Source organism: Pinus tabuliformis, chromosome 4_1, assembly GCF_031772625.1.
Source record: "Pinus tabuliformis cultivar Carrire ecotype Pingquan chromosome 4_1, CPIR1, whole genome shotgun sequence".
Classification (NCBI taxonomy): Eukaryota; Viridiplantae; Streptophyta; class Pinopsida; order Pinales; family Pinaceae; genus Pinus; species Pinus tabuliformis.
In genome coordinates, this window is record NC_142303.1 from 634,777,416 (window position 1) to 634,805,413 (window position 27,998).

At 35.4% G+C, this 27,998-nt stretch overlaps 1 long non-coding RNA gene across 1 annotated transcript; it reads left to right on the forward strand.

Annotated features, from left to right (window-relative positions):
• The first annotated feature begins 9,733 nt into the window (after positions 1-9,733).
• On the forward strand, positions 9,734-10,529 carry LOC149177646 (uncharacterized). Its single transcript, XR_016258789.1, has 3 exons — positions 9,734-9,823; positions 9,959-10,017; positions 10,149-10,529. It is a non-coding gene; the product is annotated as an uncharacterized LOC149177646 (long non-coding RNA).
• Positions 10,530-27,998: the final 17,469 nt, after the last annotated feature.

The window sequence follows — 27,998 nt, forward strand, 5'->3', positions numbered from 1 at the left end:
ATGTGGAAGTGACCAAGATAACCCAAATTTGGATAATTTAGTAGATTAAAAATGAATGTAGAAATGACCTAGATGATCTAAATTTAAGTAATTTAGTAGATTAAAAATCAATATAGATTATATTTTGTTTCTTAAAAATTTTTATTTAGTTTGAGAAATCCTTATACAAAATATAAACTTAAAAACTTTTTGATACTATTATCACTACTTTTTTCCTCTATCACCTCACCCTTTTTTTCCTTTATCACCTCAGCAACAAGTGTCATAAAACTAAAGTGTCATAAAAATAAATACAATGGTATTTTAAACTTATACACCTCAATATATAATTGTTTTTTGAATTAAAAATATATATCAACATACCAAAAAAAATCTATAGAAAAACAATTAAGCCCAATTATCTATTTTAAAGCTCGCTTTCAACTAAATGATCATTTCTTAATATTCATGAAATACATGGTGCATTGTTTGAAAGTTAAAAGGAGTCATCCCACTTCTATTAGTGCACTTTCATATATCCACGCAGTTTATAATACACTAAATATTTTATATTAATTTTTCCGAAACATAATTCATCACGAAATATTATTTTGCTTTCTATTTTGAATTTAATATTATTTTTATTATTATAATAATATATTTTAATATATATATATATCTATATATATATAATATTATCTTTTATATTATTTTAATTAATGGAAGTTTTTTATTTTAACTTTTATGAGTTTTAGTTTCAGATTGTGTAGTGTTCCACTCTCAAGATTTTCAGGGACAATAGAATTTGTTGATTTGTGATACTAAGAAGGTGGAAAATGAAAAACACTTCTTTTTAGATTGGCGTGCTCTTGTTTAAATTTGTTCTCAATTCCCTATCATGAGTGATACCTCCAATCTTTGACTTATTAAGCCAATCCAACTATAGCCATCTTGGAACCTTCATTCCCTTCTCTTTGATCACAAAAACAAAATTTTGAAAAATAACAATTAAACTTTCTTTTTTCGGGGTTTAATAAACCACATTAGTCTTACTAAACATTAATCATCATCATAATCATCAATATTTATCTGAATATGTTTTAACTAAAAATAATCAAATCCACATATATGCCATCTTTTGGCTCAGTAAATCTCTAAATCAATAAAAAAATATATGAACCAATTATTTGAATTATTATTAAAGGGCCTACCAAATTAACAAGTTGTCTTTAGTGTGACTTTTTGGAAGCTTTTCTGGTGGTTTTTTTCCATCTAATTTCTTTAAAATCCGACAAAAATTTATTGAAATCCCAAGTTTGATCAAAGTGCCCTAGAAAATTATTAGGGTGTCGAATCCATATATTTAATCAACAAACTAGTTTAAATAACAGAAATCAAGATTTCACCTCAAAATTTTCTAAAAAATCATACTAAAAACAACACCCCAAATTAACACATTTAAAAAATTAATACGAATAACTCTTTTAAAAAAAAACTTGTTTTACATAAAAATCTTCACCAACGGCTACTTACATGAAACCCACAACACGGTAATTTTTTATAATTTAAGATGGTCGAAAAGAGGCATATGGCATTTGTCTATGTTACAAATCTTGATATAGCAAGAAATATATTAAAATTTTAAAACTAGTGACGGGATAGGTGGAGGCGGTGTGTTATATGCTGCTTATTAATATGGAAGCGAAGTTTAAAGTGCACCTTTAGGTTTTAAATTTTTGTTTTTAAATAATGTGTCATTCATTAATATATACTAAAGTATTAACATTTTTTATTTTTAATAAAATATTTCGTAACAAAATTACAAATCGTATTTAGTATATCTAGCATAACATACCTCATATATAAATATTTTTAATTAAAATTAATATTATATCAACAATTATTAACATTTAATATATATATTTTTTACTGGAACCAAAATAACATAAAATCATAAATATTTTTTAATTGAAACTAATATCATAGGAAGAATATTAACGTTTATTATATATTTCTTACTGGAACAAAAATAAGATTGAATCATAATATTATATTTGAACATTTAATAATTTTGAGAAAAATCCAAATAAATTTATATATAGTTTTAATTTTATGAATATTGTTATTTTACCATTATAATTTATTTATGAATAATATATATTTTTTTATAGTTTTATATATATTATGAATTTTTTAAATTTCATATGATTTTATTATATTTTCATAGTATTTTTTGTCTTTATTTTATTAGATAAATAAATGAAAATTAAAAATATTTTTAAATTCAAATTTATAATTTAAATTGTTTAGGGGTCTTAGATAGACAGTGATCAGGTGCTTTTGTAGGGCACTTCTTGATGTGAAGTCTCTAGTTCAATTCCCCACCACAGTCGGGGTTATATATTAGACATGATGAAGATGAAGTCCAGCCAAAATTATAAATAAATAAATGTATTTTTAATTTACATAGAAACTTAATCATATCATGTATACCTATGAAATTTAATTATACCATAGGAAATTTTAGAATTCAATTATTTGTACACAAGGATAAAGGGGAGAATGAAAAAGAGTTAAATTTAGAATGAGCATCAACTAAAATGAGATTGAAGTTTATTCATTCTCTTTTATGTAAATAATTGTCTTCCCTACATGAATATAAACTAGCACAAGCACATTAATAAAATAATTACCAAATTTGATAGAAATTTAAAAATTAAGCATAATTAAAAAAGAAAAATTTACATAAGACATGTATCTCTAATAACTTCATAATTCATGGTGGATGGAGCGGGAGGGGTGCTTCTAAACCTCAAAGAAAAGTCTGAAATAAAGATTATTTGGGCCTCAGGAAGTCCCCGGACAATCAAGTCGAAGCACTATCTCTCTAGCAAGGATTAAGAATTTGCACCACTAAAGGCATCATGAAACTAATTATTGTTGGGGATTCAATGGTGGTTATCTAAAAATGTATGAGCCTTTCCAGAAGTGAAAACCTTATTGATTTTGAGCCCTCTCCATTATACATAAGGATAGTGTATCTCCTTTAGAAAAATAGAAAATTTCAAATTCCTTCATGTTAAAAGAGCTCGAATAATAAAGTGGTGGATGTACAAGCCACTATTGGAGAAGAATTAGAGAAAGGATCCTTCCTTATAAGCCAACATAGTGATATATGCCATATCACTTAAAAATTTCATTTAGCGTAATCCTTTTTGGAGTACAATTGGAACTTAGGATTTAATATGGAAATGCAGGCATTTCAGAATGACAACATATCGAGGATACGATGGAGAGTCTCAGGAGAAGGAAATGTTAGCTGGAATTTAAAGTAGAAGTGGGTGCATAGTAGAAAGGTGGCCATGATATACGAAAAGTGGGTTCTCTGCCCTCGTTTATTCATTTTATTAATAAATAAAATACTAGGAGAGCACAGGATTTGTACCATTGTAGGTTGAGTCAAGTGGAAATCAACAGTGATGGAGAGGGAGGAAAGTGGCTTAGAAATGCTGCAAAGTTGATACGCATTTATGTGTGATAAGATGTGAAGGAATGTTGGAAAGAATCATGCACTTATTTATAGTTGTTTCTTAAATAAGATAAAAATCAGATTTCTCTGTTGTAGCAGAGAGTAGTAATAAAAATGGCTTCTGCGAGTAATGGTAGTGGAAATGATACTGAGGAAACTAGGCACAATGAGAGTTTTGGGGAAATTGTTGACAAATCATGTAAGAAGGTTCTCAAAGAGATAGTTGAGGAGATAAATGATAATATGGCTGTTGTGTTTTCTCAATTATCTAGCCTCGAGGAGGACATGGAGGTGCACCAAAAAATAATGGAACAACTCAATATTGGTGTGTTGAACCTGAGACGTAAGGTGGAGAACATCAAATTGTGGGTCAAGACAACCACTATGGGTGTTCTAAAGGAGGTATTTGGAATTTGTGATGGCACTTCTCCCTTAGTCGAGGGACAGGTTGGCACTGTGAACCATCGATTGGATCTTGGTGCTAATTCGAGTGAATAACTGAGTATGGATACTAAAGAGGCACAAGAAGGTCTCGAGCCTAGAAGACATGGGTAAAAAATGCTTTTTATATAGATAATCTTATGTTTTGTCAAATAGTAGAATTCTATGGAGTTTTTTGGATGATATATATTCTCATAGAAGTTAACAGTATATATATAAATAAGATAGGTAGTAATAGGGTCTCTTTGCATTCTTACCTGCACAATTATGAGACTAAGTTCCACATGAATGTAAGGGGTCTAGTTTGTTTCTAGCTTTATTAATGAAAATTGCTACCCATTCCATTGAAAAGAAATTACACTTCATAATTAAAATAATTATATAAATTAATAAAAAAATACTAAAATAACCACATAAATTATAAATACTTCAATTAATTATAAAACAAAAAAAGATCTAAAATTAATAAAAAAATAAAAATAGACATCTAAAATAATAAAAACGTTTAATAATTTAAAATTAAAAATAACTTTAAAAAAATTCAATTTCATATTATGTTTAGAATATAAGATTTAATAATAATAATAATAATAATTAACACATTAATATAATTACTAATATTAATAGTAGATTATTATTATTATTTTATTAATATCATTTTAAACTTTAATAAATTTATAATAATATATAATAACTATAGATTATTATGTTGATCTATAAATTTACAGATTAACAATATATTAATTTAAATAGTAACACATTGTAATCATGATCAATTAAGTCAAAGATAGTGAACATGAAGATCATGTTGAACCATGATAATTGATAGACATTATGTTTTACATGCTTACAATTAAGCATAGACACATATCTAGAGTCATCATGATGGCATAGACAAAGATATTTAACATTTGTAGTCAACATTTGCAGTCGATTTATAAATAGTCAACCATGATCAATTTTAATCAATTATACGTTTACCATACTTAATGGTAGACAACATTGCTCACTCATAATCATACTTAATCAAACATGGTCAACAAGGGTCATTCATGTTCAACCATGGTCAGTCATGGTCAACCATCGTCCATCATACTCAATTATACTCAATGTTGTTCACTCATAGTCATCGTTATTCAAACATGGTCAATCATAGTAAACCATATTCGATCATTGCATTGTGAAAAATATTGTTTTGATATGAAAATCAGTCACGGTCAATGATGGTTAATCATGCTCAATCATGGTCAACCATGGTTAATGATGGTCAATCATTGAACATCACATTGTGACAAAGATTGCCTCAATATGAAAATCAATCATTGCCTCAACCATGGTCCAATGTCACATTATGACAGAGATTGTCATAATATGATAATCATGGTCAACCATGGTCGGACGTCACATTTTGACAAAGATTGTCTTGATATGAAAATAAATCATGGTCAACCATGGTCCGACATCTCATTGTGACAACGATTATCTCAATATGAAAATCCACCATGGTCAATCATGATCAAACATGTTTCTTTTAGTATTTATAATATTTATCTTATTGTTTATATACCTTGGGTTTATAATATTATTCCATTGGGTTTATAATCCGTTGGGTTTTTAGTATTAATCCCTTGGGTTTATAATATCAATCCGTTCAGTTTATAATATCAATCATGGTCAACCATGGTCAATCATAGCCAACCATGACCAACCATTGTCAACCATGATCAAATGTCACATTATGACAATGATTACTTCAATAGGAAAATCAACCAAGGTCAACCATGGTAGAATGTCACCTGGTGAAAAATATTATCTCAATATGAAAATCAATCATGGTTACAAAGCATGCTCAAGCGGGGTACAATGTTTCACTGTGACAGGGCTTATAATTTATTTCAATATGGAAATCCACCATGGTTAACCATGTTTATTTTAGGTTTTATAATATTTATCTGAGCGTTTATATACCTTGGGTTTATAATATCAACTCAGTTTATTAATCTAATGGTTCATATTCTTAGGGTTTAATATTATTCCATTAGGTTTGTAATCCCTTGGGTTTTAACAATGGTTAAACATGGCCAGCCATGGTCCAATGTCACATTGTCACAAGGATTGTCTCAATATGAAAATCAACCATGGTTAACAATGTTTATTTTACTGTGTATAATATTTATCTTAAGATTTATATACCTTGGGTTTATAATATTAGTCCCCTGGTTTGAATATTATTCCATGTTCATAATACCTTTGGGGTTTTAGTATTAATCCTTTGGGTTTATATTATCAATCTCTTGGGTTTATTATTCCCTTTAGTTTATAATATCAATCATTGTCAACCATGGTAAATCATATTGAACCATGGTCAAACGTTGCATTATGATAATGATTGTCTAAATATGAAAATCAACCATGGTAAAGCATTGTCAAACATGGTCTAATGTTACATTTTGACAGCGATTATCTCAATATGGAAATCCACCATGGCCAACTATGGTCAACCATGTTTCTTTGAGGGTTATAATATTTATCTTTGTGTTTATATAGCTTTGGTTTATAAAATTAGTCCCTTCGGTTTAATATTATTCCCTTAGCTTCTTAATCCCTTGGGGTATTAGTATTAATCCCTTGGGTTTTATTCCCTTGGGTCTATAATATCAACCATAGTCAACCATGGTTCAATGTCACATTATGCCAATGATTTCTCAATGTGAAAATCAACCATGGTCAACCATGGTCCAACATCGTATTGCAACAAAGATTGTCTCGATATGAAAATCAATCATCGTCAACCATGGTACAATCTTGCATTCTGACAAGGATAGTCTCAATATCGAAATAAATCATGGTCAATCATGCTCAGCCATGTTTATTTGAGGCTTTATAATATTTATCTTATGGTGTATATAACTTGGGATTATAGTTTTTATCTCTTTGGTTTTCTATTCCTTTGGTTTATAATATTAATTCATTGGGTTTAGTAATCTAAGGGTTCATATTACTAGGGTTTAATATTATTCACTTAAGTTTATAATCTCATTCACTTTAGTATCAATCCATAGGTTTTATTAATCCATTAGGTTTATAATATCAATCCCTAGGATTTATTATTCTCTTTGGTCTATAATATTGATCATGGTCAACCACGTTTTATAAATTCATTCATTGTCAACCATATTTTATAAAATCAATCAATGTAAACCATGGTTAATCATGGTCATCCATGCTCCTACACCATATTCTGATAAATATTGTCTTAGTATGAAAACAAATCATTATGTCAACCATGGTCCAATGTCACATTATGACAAAGATTATTTCAATATGATAACCGTGGTCAACCATGGTCAATGATGGTCCGCCTTGGTAAACCATGTTCAATAATGTTTTATAAAATCAAACATTGTCATCCATGGTGAATCATGTACAACCATGGTTGAACGTCGCATTGTGACAAAGATTGTTTTGATATGAAAATAAACCACAGTTAAGCATGATCAACCATGGTTGAACATTTCATTGTGTTAACGATTGTGTCAATATGAAAATCAGCTATGGTAAATCATGTTTATTTTAGTGTTTATAATATTTATCTTAGGGTTTATGTACCTTGGGTTTATAATATTAGTCCCTTGAGTTTATATTATTCCCTTGAGTTCATAATCCCTTAGGTTTTTAGTATTAATCTCATCGGTTTATTTTTCATTTGGGTTTATAATGTCAATCCCTTGAGTTTATTAATCTAAGCATTCATATTCCTAGGTCATTATTCCCTTGGGTTTATAATCCCTTGGGGTTTTAGTATTAAAATGTAGGGTTTATTATTCCCTTGGGTTTATAATGTCGACCATGGTCAACCTCGTTTTTTAACTTAAATCATGGTCAAGCATGGTCCAACATGGCCTTATCAAAAATATTGTCCCAATATGAGAATCAATTATTGTCAACCATAGTCCAATGTTCCATAATGAAAAGCTAGCCGTTGATCAAGATAGTCGTTAGAGGCTCTCCTCAGAATATTTAACATCATAGGCTAGATATGTCTCTTCAACTTGTCCTAACGATGAGTCACACTAGTTGGTTTGAAACGCGTCGACAAATGTCTCTCTTTATGTGATTTACGCCGAAGTTCTACTTATGAATATTATGGATCACAGAAGCCTCAATTCAACAACAACAAAGATTTTGTCGAATTGAAAATAAATCATGCTCAAACATGGTCAACCATGGTCCAATCTCATATTGTGACAAGGATTGTCTCAATATGAAAAATGACCATTGTCAACCATGGTCAGCCTTGTTTTATAAAATCAATTGTGGTCAACCTACATGGTCCAACATCGCATTGTTACAAAGATTGTCTCAATATGATAATCATCGTCAACCATGCTCAAACATAGTCATCCTTAATCAACCTTAGTTTATAAATTACCCATAGTTAATAATTATTATTATTAAATAATAAATAATAATTACTAATAAATAATTAATATTAATTAATAATAACAACAATAATAATAAATAACCATTAATAATTAAAAATAATAAATAATAATAATATAAATTAATATTAATAATTAATAACCAAAAATTACTATAATCATTCTAAAATTATCATTATTATTACTAAATAATTGTTGTTATTAAAATTATGATTATTTATTAATATTATTGCTATTATTAAATAAATATTATTATTAAATAAATAATTTATCTTATATAATTTAAAATTAAATTATATTTAATATTAAATAATAATTAATATAAGTAGATAATTATTATTAATTATGATATTAATAATATCTTCATTGTAATATTATTTCTAATATATTTATTAGTAGATAGAAATAAAAGCATCAGCCCATATCGATCTAATCGTCATACATTGATACTAAATTAAATTTAACATCAACCTATTACTGTTTTTTTTCAGCGATTGCCATTCTTTCCCTCGCCATCATACTCATTAGCCTACGTTTCAAAATAGGAATAATGTTAGATGAATTCATGGCGATCAATCATTTAACGACCCACTACTTTACAGATTCATTGTGTGAATGGATAAGGAAAACTTCTTATTTATTTAGCAAGCAGGCACCCTCCTCTGCTAGTGTACCCTCAGTTGATCACGGATCAAATGCATGGCATGGCGAAATTCATTCCTTGAGGGTAAACTAGTGTAAATATAAATTGAATTATCATCTTCTTCATTGCATTACATCGTATATGTTTCTTCATTTATATAAAGTATGTATTTTCTCATTGCATTAATTTTCTTATATTCCTTCTTATTATGTGTCACGACTCCATGACGATTATCCAACTAAAAAAAATTTAATTAAATAACCTGGGCCTAACATTCACCCATATATAATCAACAGGGACAATTTATATGCGTATACATATAATTCTTTTAAATTGCTGCGACCATGACTATAATTGAACGTATACATATGAACTATATATATATTCCCATGGCGTATCAACCTGTTTTGATTGAATGTAATGTTGAATATACTATGAGGCTAAGTCAAAGGGGCACTTAACGATTTTACTATCCGACCCAGCCGGATGCCAAATGGTAAAGGCGTGATAATATCTTCACCTACCTCTGCTAGGTGGCTAGCACCGTGCAGAGGCCATGTGAAGTCTTGGGATCTCCGCGGGGTTTAGCGCGTCAGATCTTTGGTTCAATGGATGGCCCAGATCACTTACCCAGATCCAAGGGCTCACAACAGTTCAAGGGTTCTAGGGCTTTTATAAACCACCAAACCGTGGTTCTCGGTTTCATTTGCATCTGTCTGGAAGTAATCCGCATCCCGCTCCGCTCGGCAGTCCTCCATGCACCGGTGAGCCACCTGCAACATCCTCCAGGTATATTGACTTCCATTACGCGCCGTATACTAGTCTTCTGCACTGATACATTCATATTGTTTATGCTTACGGGTCTTATTTATACTCTGGAATTTCTTATGTTATAAGCTTATCTCGCTTCCTTTTTGTTTACAGGTATTTGATTGGGACTTCAATACTGTTCGAGGGTCAATATGCAGCCCCTGCACTTACAGGTATTTACCCATACGATTTCCCAACCGGATTCATGGTTAACTTAATATAAGGGTTTGGTAATACGACTTCTCTTATAGTGATTAAATCCAGCCTGAGGTGTTCCTCATGGCGGTCTATTTTAATGGCCCAGGGTTCTATCCTTCGATCAACCCTGGCTCGAATCGAGGACGGCCTTTCCATCTTTGAGTATACAGTTTGAGGGTTGGCTATCCGTTCGGCATTCTGCCAGGTTTCATGTATTATTTGTTTGAGAGTTCACGGCCCTCTGCCGGAATCATAAACCCTGAATGTATTAAAGTCTCTGCTCGTTTATTGTTGTTATTGTCAATAGGGTTTTCCATTTGAATTTACAAGTGTTTATATGAACCTAGGACGGCCGAGAGCCTCCTTCAGTACTCTGAACTTTTGGACATTTATACTGTTCTTGCACCCGAAAGGGCTTTCTGTTATAATATTTCTAAGGAGTTGTTACGGAAATTACCGAGCATGTATTGGTCAATGGATTTTGTTTATTCGACGTTCACTTCTACTGTATCACATATGATGTTGTTCTATGAATATACAGTGCTCGACATTTTGTACAGGTTCACTATTGTTCATTGACCACAGAGTTTTGATTTATTTATTTGAGGGTTAAGAGGGTAACAGTCGCATACCCACAGATTACATGCGACTTTTCCACCGGCCGTCCCCTCTGTAGGGTTTGGTTGCACGGTGACCTTATGTCAGCCTCGCACCATTAACGACTTAACTTTGTTCTTTAAACCAGTTGAAATCGTTAATGATACTACTATGGTTTCTTTCATTCACATAGGTTCCGAGCATAATAATGTGCCGCTGTGATTTCTTTGCAATAGGTTTGAATATAATGATATCCAACCCTAACACAGGGTCTATTACGCTCTTGTTGTACTATTATCATATGCTTATGAATGATAACACCATCCCACCGTGTGCTATGTCTTCCGTCGTATCACGATAATGTTATACAGTTCTGCATTTTCATTTAATTCATTTACTAATGTAATGTGTTGTATTGCTCTGATATACCCATCCTTTCTCGCATACCACTAAGGTCTCTATTTCCGGATTTGCATACAGTTTGATTATAACTAGAATGTCTCTACTTTATATATAGACTACATGCTCCAGTTATATAGTTTGCATTTGAATAACAGATTTTTATCTATGTATCGATAATGTGCCTTGGTTATCAGTTTGCAAGAAATATATTTCCGTTCTCTAAGTTGACAACGCATATTGGTTGTACAGTTTGCATATAAATGATTTGTATCTGCTCTATAAAGATACTATACAGCACTTTCCATTTTGTTAACAAGCAATATATATACAACAGATAATCCCTGTTCTTTCTGTTTAAATAACCAGTTCAGGTATTAACAAGAACTGTTTCCAACATATATATATTCTTGCATTTAATAATAACAAAGACTTAAGTTTACTGTATTTTCCTCCTGAACACCCAGTAAACTAATGCAGAGATATAAATCTAGTGAATAATGGTGATAATGGTGAATAATGGTGAATAACTCATACCTGGTCTACCAGCTACAAGAGTTAATGCTCCAGAAGTTCACTTGCACCTTACATGTTTGCTCTTAACCACCCAGCCATGAGATCCATCAGTTCATTGGATTCTCCCCCCGAGCTGTCTTGCAGGCCTGCAGCCCTCAACAAGACTCAAGCACCTCAGTGCTTAGGTTATCTGGTCCTCACCAGACTTAACCCCTTTCTCTTTTCTTTTTCCTCTATCTCTCAGATTTTCCTCCCCCTCTCTGTCACAACAGACCAGGGGTTTTCCCTCCCAGGACTTTTCCTGGCTGAGGGTTAGTTTTCTTTTCAGTTTTCATAACTGTTTCTTTTTCCAAATCCTCCCTTAGGAGACTGCCAACATTTATCCAAAATATCTTCCATTTTATAAATAAAAATAATATCTTTTAACAATAGTAATTAGCAGTTCACACTAATTTCTTACCATGGTAACTTTCATAATTACAAGTTTTACGGGGTCATTACATCTCCCCCCCCTGGGATTGGACATCGTCCCGATGTCTATTCCCTTTAAATAAGTCTGGGTACACTTTCCTCATAAGCTCCTCGTATTCCCAAGTAGCCTCCTCAGGCCCATAGTGCTGCCACAACACTTTAATTTGCGTAATAATCCGTTTCTGCAGCCGCACTTCTCTCCGGTCGAGAATGCTCTGTGGTTCGACCAGAACCTCGCCTTCCGGTTCGACCTACAGACAATCAATATCCTTAATCAGTTTCCATTAAGTATATTTACACATTCAAACAACGAGGTTAATTCTTACTCGAACATCTTGCCATTGGATCACATGTTTGGGATCATATACATATTTCTTTAGAACAGAGACGTGAAACACGTTGTGAATTATAATATGGCTTGGAAAGGCGAGTTGGTAAGCCACCGGTCCCACTCTCGCAAAAATCTGAAAAGGACCAAAGTACCGAGGAGCCAGTTTGGCGCATCCGCTCCATTGCAGGGTGCTCCTTCTGGCTTGGATCCTCACAAACACATGGTCACCAACCTGATATTCCTTAAACCTTCTTTTTCTGTCTGCAAAACTTTTCTGCCGGTCCTGTGCAGCCTTCAAATTGGCACGCACCTTTTTCACCGTGTCTTCCATCTCTTTAAGCATTTCCGGACCCAAACTCAACTTATCCTCAGGCCCACCCCAACTTGAGGGTGTGCGGCATTTTCGCCCATACAGAACCTCAAAAGGGCTTAATTGAGTCGAGGTATGATATCCATTGTTATAAGCGAATTCAACCAGGTGCAAATATTCTTCCCATTGGTTTGGTTTCATCAATACATACGCCCTCAACATATCTTCCAACACTTGATTTACCCGCTCGGTTTGACCATCGGTCTGTGGGTGATATGCTGTGCTAAAGTTCAGCTGTGTTCCCAACTCAGCGAACAACGTCCTCCAAAAGGTGGATGTGAACTTTACATCCCGATCTGAAATGATTACCTTTGGTAGTCCATGCAATCTGAACACATTTTGCATAAAAAGATGAGCAATTTGCACTGCTTTATAGGTGGACTGCACGGGTATGAAGTGTGCCGCTTTACTCAACTTATCTACCACTACCATGATGGAATCATGGTTTTTCCTTGTTCGAGGCAAACCAGTTATAAAATCCATGGAAATGGTTTCCCATTTCCATTCCGGAATAGGCAAAGGTTGTAACAGCCCGGCTGGATGCTGATGTTCTGCCTTAATCTGCTGGCACTCCAAGCACTTTGCCAAGTACTCAATCACTTGCTTCTTCATTCTAGGCCAGAAGTATTCTTTCCTTAGTGCAGTGACCATCTTTTGGTACCCTGGATGGCCAGTATAGTGGCTGGTATGGAACTCGTCCAAAATCAGGTTCTTAAGGTCATTTGAATCAGGTACATATAATTTCTTATTAAAGTACAGCATGCCAGCATTGTCCAATGTATAACCTTGCTGCAATCTTTCATTATTTGATTGTTGTACCTGCTGTTTTAACTGCTGGTATTCAGCATCCTGATTTGCTGCTGATTTAATCTGCTCAAACAGAGAGTTCCGCCACTTGCTGACTGAAAGTTCACACAAACACTGCACCTTTCGACTCAATGCATCAGCCACCCGATTCTCTTTGCCCTTTAAGTGCTTAATCTCGAAATCGAAACCACTTAGGAAATCTGCCCAACGTCCTTGTCTTGCATTCAAGGTAGGTTGGCTGAAGTAATTGGTCAAACTGTGGTGATCTGTTAACAACAGAAATTTCCTCCCCAAGAGGTAATGTCGCCACATTTTCAGAGCATGGATCACTGCTGTTAACTCTAAATCGTAAGCAGAGTATTTCTGCTCATGATCCTTTAGTTTCCTTGATTCATACGCAATTACTCTTCCTTCTTGCATTAATACTCCTCCCACCCCCTCTTTACTTGCATCAGTGCATACCACGTAATCCTTATTAGGATCTGCTATACTCAAGATGGGTGCAGTAGTGAGTAAATGCTTCAACCGATCAAAGCTCTGCTGACATTCTGGTGTCCATTTAAATACCTTTCCCTTTTTCTGCAAGGACGTGATAGGATAGGCTATTCTTGAGAACCCTTCCACAAATCTTCGATAGTAGCCTGCTAGTCCCATAAAGGATCTGATATCAGCTACATCCTTGGGTATGGGCCATTCCATAATAGTCCTTATCTTCTCCGGATCTACTGCTATTCCTTCTTTAGTAATCACATGGCCCAAATATTGGATTTCCTCCTTGAAAAAGTCACACTTACTAAATTTGGCATACAGCTGATGTTCCCGAAGAGTTTGCAGCACCATCCGGAGATGTTCTTTGTGTTCCTCATGGGAACGAGAATATATCAGAATGTCATCTATAAATATCAGCACGAATTTGTCCAAAAACCTGTGAAACACGTTGTTCATTAAACACATAAAGGTGGCGGGTGCGTTGGTCAAGCCAAAGGGCAGCACCACAAATTCGTAATGCCCGTAGCGTGTTCTGAAAGCGGTTTTGGCAATGTCTTCTTCTTTAATTCTGATCTGATGATAACCAGATCGCAAATCGATCTTGGAAAATACCTTTGCTCCCTTCACTTGATCGAAGAGTTCGTCTATCCGAGGCAGGGGGTACTTATTCTTGATCGTGAGCTTGTTCAGCTGACGATAGTCTATACACATACGGAGGGTTCCATCTTTCTTTTTGACAAATAGTACTGGAGCTCCCCACGGTGACACGCTGGGGCGGATATAATTCTTGTCCAGCAACTCTTGCAGTTGCATTTTTAATTCTGTCAACTCGGGTACGCTCATCCGGTACGGTGCTCGTGACACCGGGGCTGCCCCTGGTATTAACTCTATAGTAAAATCTATGTCCCTTTTCGGAGGCAGTCCTGGTACCTCTTCAGGAAAGACATCCACAAATTCCTGCACTATTGGAATGCTGTCTAATGCAGATGTCTTGTTCTTCTGGTCTGCATAACCAACTTGAATAGCGTAAATCTGACACTTCTTCCTGAGACATTTAGCTAGCTGGGAGGCAGTAATAGGCCGGATCTGTACAGGGTGTTTAATTCCCTGTAATTCTTGCTGCTGTCCCAAGTCATCCTTGTAATAAATGGTTTTGGTCTTGCAGTTCACCAACGACCAATGCTTTTCCAGCCAATCCATACCAATCAGAATGTCATAGGACCCCAATGGAAGCACATTCAGGTCTGCTGTAATTGGCTGTCCAGCTATGCTGAAGGAACAATTTTTAATTTTGGCTAAGACTCTTCTTTTAGCTCCTGTGGCTAACTGTACCAGCCATGGATTCTTGAACTTTTCAGAAGATAGCTTACACTGTTCTACTACTTTTGGGCTAACATAACTTAAAGTAGCTCCTGGGTCAATAAGAATAGCTATAGAAAGATTGGAAATTTTACCTTCAAACTCCACCATGCTCGGCTGGTATTCTGCTTGACGGTCCTCCAGAGCCGCGTTAATTCTTGGCATGCTGCGCGCCACTTCTCCAACAGTTGATGCTTCTTGGATCTGAGATATTTGATCCACTCCTTTACGCTGAGGGCAATTCTTCACGTAATGTGGGCCTCCACAACCCCAACATTGGACTGGAGGTCTGGTCATCCCCTCAAGGTCTGACCTGGCAGGTGGTTCACTGATCCTGCTCTCACTTGGCTTAGTCCGGAAGGTACTCTTTGCTACATTTTTGCCAATCTGTCCTTTACCAGCAACCTTGCTACCATTACCACAACTTCCCTTGCTGTTACCAGCAATTCTGTTGCTTTTCCTTTCATTCCACTTTTTATTTGAAGTGTCTCCTTTCTGCTTGTTTTGCTGATAACAGATTCTTGCCTTACGAATCGCCTCGTCCATTGTCCTGGGATTATCAAACTCAATACGTTGTCTTATATAGGCTGGTAAACTGCTCACAAATCTCTGCACCTTGGCCTTCTCCTCCTTGATATATGGTACATAGCGCAGCAGGGAGGTGAAACGGTTAATGAACTCGTCCATGGACTGTTGTCCCAGTCGTAAATCATGGAACTCCCGTGCCTTCTCATCGTAGAAACGCTCAGTTAGATATCTCTCCTTGAAGTACTTCTGAAATTTTTCCCAAGTTATGCTCTGCTCACTTACTCCCTTTACTATTTTGATTTCTTCCCACCACAGGGTTGCTTTGCCCTGTAGCTGGAAAATGGCCAGCCGCGCCTTCAGATTCTGATCATACTCATACAGCTGGAAATACTTGTTAATGTTGATTAACCAAGCCTCTGCCGCTTCCTCCTGCTCTCCGTCAAAATGTGGAGGTTTAATTTTCCGGAATTCTCCCTGTAATTCCATTCTCTGTCTCTTTGGCGTCTGCTGTTCCACTACATTGTCAGAATGATCTTCCTTCTCCTCTGAAAATTCAGGTGCATAATTTCGTTCTTCAGTTGCTCTTTGCTGTTCCGCACTGGGATTGGCTATTGGTGGATTTTGTCTTTCCGACAGACTCTTCAATATCCTTTCCTGTTCCACTGTCAATCGCGCGTTGTCTTCTCGCAGACGCGCCATTTCATCTTTCAGCTCTTGAACAGTTTGCAGTATTGCCAGATTGGTACTGCGTGTCTCTGCCCCAAGCTGTATCCACAGCTCTGGATTTTCCCGAGGAACGCCGTCTGCTCCCTGCATTCCCTCCATCTTTACTGTTGGCTGTTATCGGTTTGCTGTCTCTGTATTTGTTTCCTAATTAATAAACAGAAACCAATTAGCGGAATTTTTAATTCTTTCTCATACATATATCATATGATAATTTCCATGCAGCTGGGTCCTGCTGCTCCAGAGGCCACAATTTTGAAACCTCTGCTCTGATACCACATTGTCACGACTCCATGACAATTATCCAACTAAAAAAAAAATTAATTAAATAACCTGGGCCTAACATTCACCCATATATAATCAACAGGGAAAATTCATATGCGTATACATATAATTCTTTTAAATTGCTGCAACCATGACTATAATTGAACGTATACATATGAACTATATATATATTCCCATGGCGTATCAACCTGTTTTGATTGAATGTAATGTTGAATATACTATGAGGCTAAGTCAAAGGGGCACTTAACGACTTTACTATCTGACCCAGCCGGATGCCAAATGGTAAAGGCGTGATAATATCTTCACCTACCTCTGCCAGGTGGCTAGCACCGTGCAGAGGCCATGTGAAGTCTTGGGATCTCCGCGGGGTTTAGCGCGCCAGATCTTTGATTCGATGGACGGCCCGGATCACTTACCCAGATCCAAGGGCTCACAACAGTTCAAGGGTTTTAGGGCTTTTATAAACCACCAAACCGTGGTTCTCGGTTTCATTTGCATCTGTCTGGAAGTAAGCCGCATCCCGCTCCGCTCGGCAGTCCTCCATGCACCGGTGAGCCACCTGCAACATCCTCCAAGTATATTGACTTCCACTACGCGTCGTATACTAGTCTTCTGCACTGATACATTCATATTGTTTATGCTTACGGGTCTTATTATACTCTGGAATTTCTTATGTTATAAGCTTATCTCGCTTCCTTTTGGTTTACAGGTATTTGATTGGGACTTCAATACTGTTCGAGGGTCAATATGTAGCCCCTGCACTTACAGGTATTTACCCATACGATTTCCCAACCAGATTCATGGTTAACTTAATATAAGGGTTTGGTAATACGACTTCTCTTATAGTGATTAAATCCAGCCTGAGGTGTTCCTCATGGCGGTCTATTTTAATGGCCCAGGGTTCTATCCTTTGATCAACCCTGGCTCGAATAGAGGACAGCCTTTCCATCTTTGAGTATACAGTTTGAGGGTTGGCTATCCGTTTGACATTCTGCCAGGTTTCATGTATTATTTGTTTGAGAGTTCACGACGCTCTGCCGGAATCATAAACCCTGAATGTATTGAAGTCTCTGCTCGTTTATTGTTGTTATTGTCAATAGGGTTTTCCATTTGAATTTACAAGTGTTTATATCAACCTAGGACGGCCGAGAACCTCCTTCAGTACTCTGAACTTTTGGACATTTATATTGTTCTTGCACCCGAAAGGGCTTTCTGTTATAATATTTCTAAGGAGTTGTTACGGAAATTACCGAGCATGTATTGGTCAATGGATTTTGTTTATTCGGCGTTCAGTTCTACTGTATCACATATGATGTTGTTCTATGAATATACAGTGCTCGGCATTTTGTACAGGTTCACTATTGTTCATTGACCACAGAGTTCTGATTTATTTATTTGAGGGTTAAGAGGGTAACAGTCGCATACCCACAGATTACATGCGACTTTTCCACCGGCCGTCCCCTCTGTAGGGTTTGGTTGCACGGTGACCTTGTGTCGACCTCGCACCATTAACGGCTTAACTTTGTTCTTTAAACCAGTTGAAATCGTTAACGATACTACTATGGTTTCTTTCATTCACATAGGTTCCGAGCATAATAATGTGCCGCTGTGATTTCTTTGCAATAGGTTTTGAATATAATGATATCCAACCCTAACACAGGGTCTATTACGCTCTTGTTGTAGTTTTATCATATGCTTATGAATGATAACACCATCCCACCGTGTGCTATGTCTTCCGTCGTATCACGATACTGTTATACAGTTCTGCATTTTCATTTAATTCATTTACTAATGTAATGTGCTGTATTGCTCTGATATACCCATCCTTTCTCGCATACCACTAAGGTCTCTATTTCCGGATTTGCATACAGTTTGATTATAACTAGAATGTCTCTGCTTTATATATAGACTACATGCTCCAGTTATATAGTTTGCATTTGAATAACAGATTTTTATCTCTGTATCGATAACGTGCCTTGGTTATCAGTTTGCAAGAAATATATTTCCGTTCTCTAAGTTGACAACGCATATTGGTTGTACAGTTTGCATATAAATGATTTGTATCTGTTCTATAAAGATACTATACAGCACTTTCCATTCTGTTAACAAGCAATATATATACAACAGATAATCTCTGTTCTTTCTGTTTAAATAACCAGTTCAGGTATTAACAAGAACTGTTTCGAACATATATATATTCTTGCATTTAATAATAACAAAGACTTAGGTTTACTGTATTTTCCTCCTGAACACCCAGTAAACTAATGCAGAGATATAAATCTAGTGAATAATGGTGATAATGGTGAATAATGGTGAATAACTCATACCTGGTCTACCAGCTACAAGAGTTAATGCTCCAGAAGTTCACCTGCACCTTACATGTTTGCTCTTAACCACCCAGCCATGAGATCCATCAGTTCATTGGATTCTCCCCCCGAGCTGTCTTGCAGGCCTGCAGCCCTCAACAAGACTCAAGCACCTCAGTGCTTAGGTTATCTGGTCCTCACCAGACTTAACCCCTTTCTCTTTTCTTTTTCCTCTATCTCTCAGATTTTTCCTCCCCCTCTCTGTCACAACAGACCAGGGGTTTTCCCTCCCAGGACTTTTCCTGCCTGAGGGTTAGTTTTCTTTTCAGTTTTCATAACTGTTTCTTTTCCCAAATCCTCCCTTAGAAGACTGCCAGCATTTATCCAAAATATCTTCCATTTTATAAATAAAAATAATATCTTTTAACAATAGTAATTAGCAGTTCACACTAATTTCTTACCATGGTAACTTTCATAATTACAAGTTTTACGGGGTCATTACATTATGCATTAATTTTATAATATTTTACTATGGAAGTTTTTTAAAAAATATCTTTAATTTTAATAAACGTTTTATTAGATATTAAAAATAATTATAACTGGTCCGAATAAAAATATTATTTTTATTAGTGATATAATTGAACCACAAACAGAAAAATGCAGCAACATGAAAATAAATAAGTTAGTTACACAAGTAAAAAAAAAAAATACAGTAAGCCATATAAATTGTAAAAGGTAAATTAATTGAAGTTAGATAAAATGAAGATAAAGGAAAATAGAATATGAGAAAAAAATTCATTTACATAAATAAAAATGTTTTATATTTTTTTTATAGATATGTGAGAAAAAATTGTATCTATGTAAATAAAAATGTTTTGTTTCTGTTTTAGTGATTTGTAATTTAAAAAAATATTTATATTTACTAATTTTATATACTTAATCAATTTGGTATTGTAATTTTATTTTGTAACTTTGTAGTCTATATAGAAAAAAATTATATGTATTTATTATTTTTATTATGGTTATGTTTTTAGTAGGAGTGTTATTACATATTTTTTTTTATTTTTTACTGTGTATTAATTTACTATTGATCAAAATTCTATGTTGCTTATTCATAATTTAATATTGGAAATTAATTTTTTTTTGTTAATTTTTATTATTATTTAAATTTATTTGTTTGTGAAATGATTGGTTGAAGTCTTATTATGAGCTGTTTAATAACTTTTATTTCTATTAATTACTAATTTCTGGTTTTTAATTTTATTTCTATTTTTTTTAATTTTATATTTTGATTTTTTTTCTTATTATTAAGATTTTCAAGAACTACAGTTTTCGTGGTCCATATTTACAACATGAAATCACTTATTATTATATGTAGTATCTCTCCATCATAATATCAATAACAAGAAAAATCACATACAAGTGTTAACGTGACTTATATAGACCCAAAAGCACGGTTAAATTAAATAAAACATGTTGTTATCTCTTTAGTAAAACAGTAATAAAACATTTGCATTATAGTATGGAATTAACATTGATCGATTTCATGCATAAGACATACTTCACATTATTATAGATTTATTAATGGCGTTACATTTGATCTGTACCAGTGGTTAACTATGGGTTACCCACCCAAGACTTCCACTCTCCAGAACTCCTACATGGCAATTCTCATTACAGATCAACAGTCCATCTACATCTACAGTGTACACCTGCTTTGGGATCCACACTTGATCAAAGGTGGATGCATCTTGGGGCAAGATCAACAGTGGATATCGTGGGGAAACTGTTATAGGGTAACTACCATCCCCACACTCTTCTCTGAAACGCCCACAACGTTTAACATTTCTGTTGGACTTCCATGATCTTGTCGTCGGTCATAAACTGTCATGGTGTGCTCCAGCCCGGGTCTTCACAGGTGTGGTCATATACTTACTAAACTAAGTTATTGTTCTAATTTCTTGAGCTTTGTAACATAGTTTAATCGTTTGAGTTTTTGTAACAGGAATGGTCATCGCTGGCCTCTTTCGTTCCACAATTCGATTGCAATTGTTTGAGTTTTTGTAACAGGAATGGTCATCGCTGGCCTCTTTCGTTCCACAATTCGATTGCTCCACTCATTCGGCCTCCTTCCCTCAACCTCCTTCCCTCAACCAGGTTCAAGTAATTTTTATTTTTCTTTATTTTTTAAACTATATGGTGAATGGGTAACTGCTAGGCCTAATCTATGGAAGACTCATTTTCAAACCTCATAACTACCACTATAACACTAAGAACATAACCAACTACCTGCAAGTTGGGTATACTAAGTTACTATGATTTTAGCAAAAGCAGACTTACTGGAAAGGGAATCTGCCCCTTTAACTATCACCATAGCAGGTCATTGTACTGAATGAGATTTGAACTTCTGTCTGCCTGGCTTCGCCCATGTAACTTACCATCAAACCACACATCACTATACAAGTAATCATTATTTTTCGTCTTCCTTGTATGAATGCATTTCTAGGTCACGGATTTACGCCAACCTTGAGAATGCTAACCTATTTCAGTTTCTCCGTTCGTAAAGTAGGAAAATCTTCCCTACGCATTTCGAAGGTGCCTCTCGAGTTTCGGCCTAGATCCAAACAAGATCCAGGAGTTTTAGGTGTGAATCCAACGTCTCGGAATGTGAACATGGGCCTTCTCGTGTCATGGGTTTATAATATATCTGTATTTTATCCACCCATAGTTTCTGGAAGAGTTTTATTCCTAATTAATTGGTGGTTTAGCTTGCATGGCTTTGTATAGGGTTTTAGTTTGCTTGATTGACATTATCCAGATGCCTGCATTCCTCTTCATATTAGAACTGTTTAGTTAATGACCAAGACATTGAGTTTCTGTTTCTCTTGACTGTATTATAGTTTCTTTTATTAATTACACTACGGTATTTATCTATCTAGCACTGTTAAAATTATGGTTTAAATCAACATTACCATCTTCCTTACTCCATGAGGGTTTTGGAACTCGTTTTCCTTGAAAATGGTTATTTTGTGTTTGCATTTGCGTATTCAACCACTTGCAAACGTGTATATTTTAACTTATTTCCATTTCTGGTCTTTTCCTCTCGATTCTTGGTGTAATGCCCAACTATGGAAGAATTATTTATTTTATAGTTTGTCCTTTTTTTTTTTGCTTGGATGCTAACTGATATAGCAACATGGTTGAATATATGCTAACTGTCGGCTATTTAGGACTGCTTTCAGTGGTTATATGTTTACAATGTGAGCCTGGTTTATACACCGCTTACAAATTTTTGAGTATGTATGTCATCGTTACAGGACCACGAGATCCCCTGCCCGCGTTCGACTCCGCATCCTCTCTATGAAACCATTAATGAAAATATGTTCAATCCATCCTCTACTCCTCAAAATAACAAAAATCTGTTGTCAGGTAGAGGAAAAGAAATTATGGTTCCACCTACACCTGTTAACTCGCCTAATTCATCGCCTTCGAATTTGGTAGGCAGTGATCTGGACTTCCTGCTGAACAAAAAATCGCTTCAGCTCAGGGAGCTTACAATTCACAAGCCCCAATCTCAACTGTCCCCTCAAATCAGTACAAAGTCGGCCAAAAATATAACATTGAGAAGGAAAACAAAAGGGGGAAGCAGGCGCGAGGGCAAGCGGATCCGCAATTTATCTCTGGTTGAAGTCGCAAACATAGACATGATAGAAGACATGCCTCTTAGAGCATGCAAGGCCGAGAACTCTCCAATATGAATTTTGCAATCTCCATGAATATAAGAGGCTTGGGGACAGATCCCAAGTTTTTGGCCTTAATTTTTTTTTTTTCATTCTGTAAGTCCCAAAAAAATTCTAATTCAAGAGACAATGCATGATGCCTGTGCTGCGATTTCTTACTTCAAGATGTATCCTTCATGGCACATCTCTGCCACTGAAGCGATGGGGCTCTCGGGAGGGCTATCCGTCCTTTGGGATCCATCTTGGATCAAGGTGAAAACTTATAGATGTCTGGCAGGAATTTTAATTTCTGCAAAAATGAGAGGATATAATTTTCCCATTAATATTCTCACTATATATGCACCCTACAGGGATAGAATGCTATTTTGGGAGAAAATTTTGGATTCCGAAATTTTTGATGTGGAAAATTTATTGATTGCAGGAGATTTAAACTTCACTTTAACCATGGACGAGATATGGGGCAGCAAAAGAAAAAAGGATCCTCTTGCTGAAAGGTTGAAAAATTAATTTCTCAAGAGGAATTTAGTGAACGTCCTTGCTCCTTGAATGATCCCGACTTGGGAAAATGGCAGAATTGATGAAGCTTATGTTGCAAAAAGGCTGGACAGGTTCCTTATTCACGCTAGTATGATTGATTGTATGGGTATGCCATTCTCATCAATAGAATACATTTTCATTTTAGATCATAGGCCAATCATGTTAGGCTAGAAGGAAAAAAGTTTTAGGAAAGGATACTCATTCAAGTTTAACAGCGTTTATCTAGAGGATCCAGGATTTAATGATATCATTAAAAAATCATGGATTGAGCTGGCAAATAATAATCCGTCCACGGTCTTGATGACTTTTAAGGACAAAATGGATTATATGCGGAAGGTGGTGAAAAAATGGCAATATGAGAAAAGACAAGCAAACAGGAAAGAACTAAGAAGTATTCAAAGAGCTTTAGATATGGCATCAGAGGCTATTGCCTCTTAGAGTTTATCACTGGAGTCGAGACGCCTCATAAAGGAGTTTTAAAAAAAGAAAATTAAAATTTTGGAACAAGAGGAATCCTATTGGCGGCTAAAAAGCAGAGCGATTTGGATTAAAGAAGGGGATAAAAATACAAAGTTCTTTCACAATTTCGCAAATGCCAGACGTGAAAAAAACTCCATATGGAAGATAAGAGATGGAAATGGTCAGCTCATTTATTCCCAGCAAGATATATCAAACGAGGCAGTAAGATTTTTTGGCAAGCAATATCAAAGATCTGAAAAATGTAACTTTAAGGACATCCTATGGGGCATTGAAATTTTCCCAAAGATGTTTGATGAGGAAACAAATGATAGAATTTTTCAAAAAATCTTTGAGGAAGAGCTGCTTGGGGTTATGAAGTCATTTAAATCTGATAAATGTCCAGGGCCGGATGGTTGGACAATTGAGTTTTTTACTCACTTCTTTGACCTTTTCAAAGGGGATTTCTTAAAAATGGTAGAGGGCTCAAGAATAGCGGGCGGTATAAATGCAAAGGTTGCTTCCACCAATATCGCCCTTATCCCAAAGAATGATGAAGCTGAGTCTTTTATGGATTTCCGGTCAATCTCTCTATGCAATATTACTTATAAAAACATTGCAAAAATAATCGCATAAAGGATTAAAGGTTATTTATCAAAGCATATGTCATCAGAGTAGCATGCATTTCTAAAAGGGAGGAACATACAGGATGTCGTAGCAAGTACCCAGGAAGGATGATTTACTATTCAGAAAAGGAAAAGGAATGCAGTCATCCTGAAGATTGATCTCCAAAAGGCATACGACTGCCTCGATTAGGGATTCCTAAGGTGCTTATTGGTAAAGATTGGCCTAAATACTAGTATGACAAACTGGATAATGGCGTGTGTTGAGATGGTGAATTTCTTAGTGATCATAAATGGAATTCCTTCCCCTTTCTTTTCTGCCTCCAGAGCTCTCCGGCAAGGATGCCCCTTATCGCCTCTTACATTTATCCTAACAATGAATAATCTTAGTCTTCACATAAATAAAGCCGTTCAAGAATCAAGAGTTTCTCCACTTAAAATTTGCAGGGGAATCTCGATATCCCATAATCTGTTTGTTGATGATATCATAATGTTTGGAATGTTATGCAAGATTACATGGTCATGCTACTTCAAGATCTTGGATAATTTTCAAAAAGAAACAGACCTTCATATCAATTTTGAAAAGTCTGCATTTTTTCATAATGAATCGAACCAGGATGTGATTGATTGGCTGACAGAGCTGTTTGGAATCAAAGCCCATCCTATTAGGCTAGGGCTGAAATATTTGGGCTTTCAGCTAAAAGCCGCAAGTTATAAAAAGGAAGACTGGGGATGGATTTTAGACAAATTTTACAAGAAGATTTCCGTATGGTAGTATAAATATCTCTCTCTCGGGGAAGAGTGATCCTCGCACAGTCGGTTTTAAACCAGTTGATGGTATATTGGGCTCATTTATTTGCCATCCCAGCAAGCATAATTACGACAATGAATAAGCTCACGACGAATTTCATATGGGGAGATGAAGTGGGGAAAAAAATACCATCTCGCATCTCTAGCCAGTATTTCCAAACCAAAGAAAAGCGGAGGTTGTGGTCTTTTAGAATTGAAATCTTTTGCCAGAGCTTTACTATGCAGGACTCTATGGAGAGGAATTTTCAAGGATGGTCCGTGGAGTAACATTATTTGTTTCAAATATCTAAGAAGGAACAAGTTGGCATATTGGCTTAGAAAGGAGCAATTAGGCTCTTCTAGGGGATCTCCTATTTGGCAAAGCCTTCGGAAAATTGGCAAAAATTTTCTGGCATTTCCAAACAGGCAAAAATATTCTCATTCGGAAAGATTGTTTTATGGGTGGTGCTGAAGTGATTGAGATTCAGAATTCTCTTCTAGACTTTCTCCATAGGAAAGGTATATTTTACAGGGAGAGTTTTATTGCTAGATTGAATGGCCTGATTCCCCTATGGAAGGAATTTGAATGTATGGAGATGCCTTTAGACATAGCTTTGCAGTGGGACCAAATCAAAATCCAACTCAGGAACTGTGGAATTTTTCGTTCAAAGGAACATGATGATCTCATTTGGAGAAGTTCAAAGGTTTTATATGCTGTCCAAGTAAAGGATGTTTACAAAGATGTGATTAGCAAACTACCTTCTCTCCTCAATCCCTCCTTTCCACTCATTCTCTGGAAAATAGGATGCCCCTCAAAATTGATCTTATTCTCTTGGCTAGATTATCACAATAGGAACCTCTCTTGGGATACTTAAGAAAATCCGGTTGGCAGGGTCCGGGTGTATGCTCCATCTATTGGGATGAAGAAGAAACCAACTTCCACCTTTTCTTTGATTGCAAGAAGACTCGTCTTCTGTGGTGGAATCTGGAGAATACCCATGGTGTACAACACATGTCTCATTCCTCTATTTCTGATGCTTTTTTATGGTGCAGCGTTCAAAAGAAGTCATGGAGATCAATCTTCATCATTACGGTATGGTGTATATGGAAATGGCGCAATAAGGTTGTCTTCAATGGTAAGGTCTCCCATCTCATGGAAATTATCTCCACCATCTCTTCTATATTTGAATCAATCTCGCAAAGCATATCCAAGGATCCAGATAAGAAAGAAAGTGTGAGTTAGTAGGACCTGTCTGCTATGCCGAGAGCCTTCTTCGATGGGGCTGAACAAGATGTCCAATGTGGTTGTGGGGTTTTTATTGTGGTATATGAAAATTTCCATTATCATCTTTTTTTGAATGGAGGGAGTGGTTCTAACACTAAGGCGAAAGCGATGGCCCTTGCTGGCCTTCTTCATTTTTGTCTTTTTTTCAATCTCCGGGATGTTTCCATTTTTGGTGATTCTAAGGTGTTGGTTGATGGTCTTCGTGGTAAGAACATCATAAGGAAACTGCAGCTCTCTGGATGGATTGATAGGATTAATTTTTTATGGAACAGATCCAAGGGTGTGTCCATTCGTCACATCAAGAGGGATCTTAACCATGCCGTAGATGATTTATCCAAAAAAGGGCTCTGGATGGCTCCGAGTTTATGGTTCTTGTAGGTTTCTTTTAAGGGCAATATTATATCCATTTAGGACTTCCTCCCTCCTGATTTGTAACATTCTCTTGACTCTGGCTCTTTCATCTTTCTCTGGTTTTTTTTTCTATTAAGATCTGATATTTCTCTCTGGTCGTTGAAGCTTTGCTTTTCCAGTGATCGCAGGTTCTTCATGAGTGTTTACATACTCCTGCTGCTGGAAGCAGTATACCAGGATCCGTTTCTTTTTGTTGCCTTCGATTTGCTATGGACTGCGAGTCCTCTATAGTTTCAGTCCTTTATTGTCTGTAAATTTTTGGTTTCATTAGGCAGTCCTGTTCAGATGTTGTTCAATCTTATTGGGAGCTTTTTTGGTTTATGCCGATCCTATTATAGGCTCATATATGTGGAACAATTCCGTCTTTCAGTTTTGGTCTGAGCCTTGGTGATAGATCTTTCGTATGTTTTTATATCATGTATATGAAGAACAACTGAACTGATATAATTTTCTTGTTTATATTTCTGATATAAATGCAATATAGCTTTTTCGACCTGAAAAAAATTATGAGCACTATTGTCCACTTCAAATATTGACTTGGTTTAATATTATTGTGTCCAAAACATCTTTACCTACTTACATTCTAGAGAATATTGTTGTTTTAAGTTAATAATTTTTTCCACTGGTTGTCTTAATATTAAATTTCCGTGGTAATTAGACTGTTAGCTTCGCTATTGCATCCAAGGGTAAACGAGGTATTAACCCTTCATCATGTCCCCTTCTAAGACAACCATTCCTCAAAAAATAATTTTTTCTTTGGCTATTGGGGCTTCTAAGCAAACTTATCCAACCCCATTCCATCCCAATAAATATTAATATGGAAAATGAACTAATAATTAACTAGTTATCACACTTTATTTTATTCTAAGAAATTAAATTAGTTAAACAATATGTATTTTAGTATTATGTAATTTAAATGTCCATCGTGTACAAG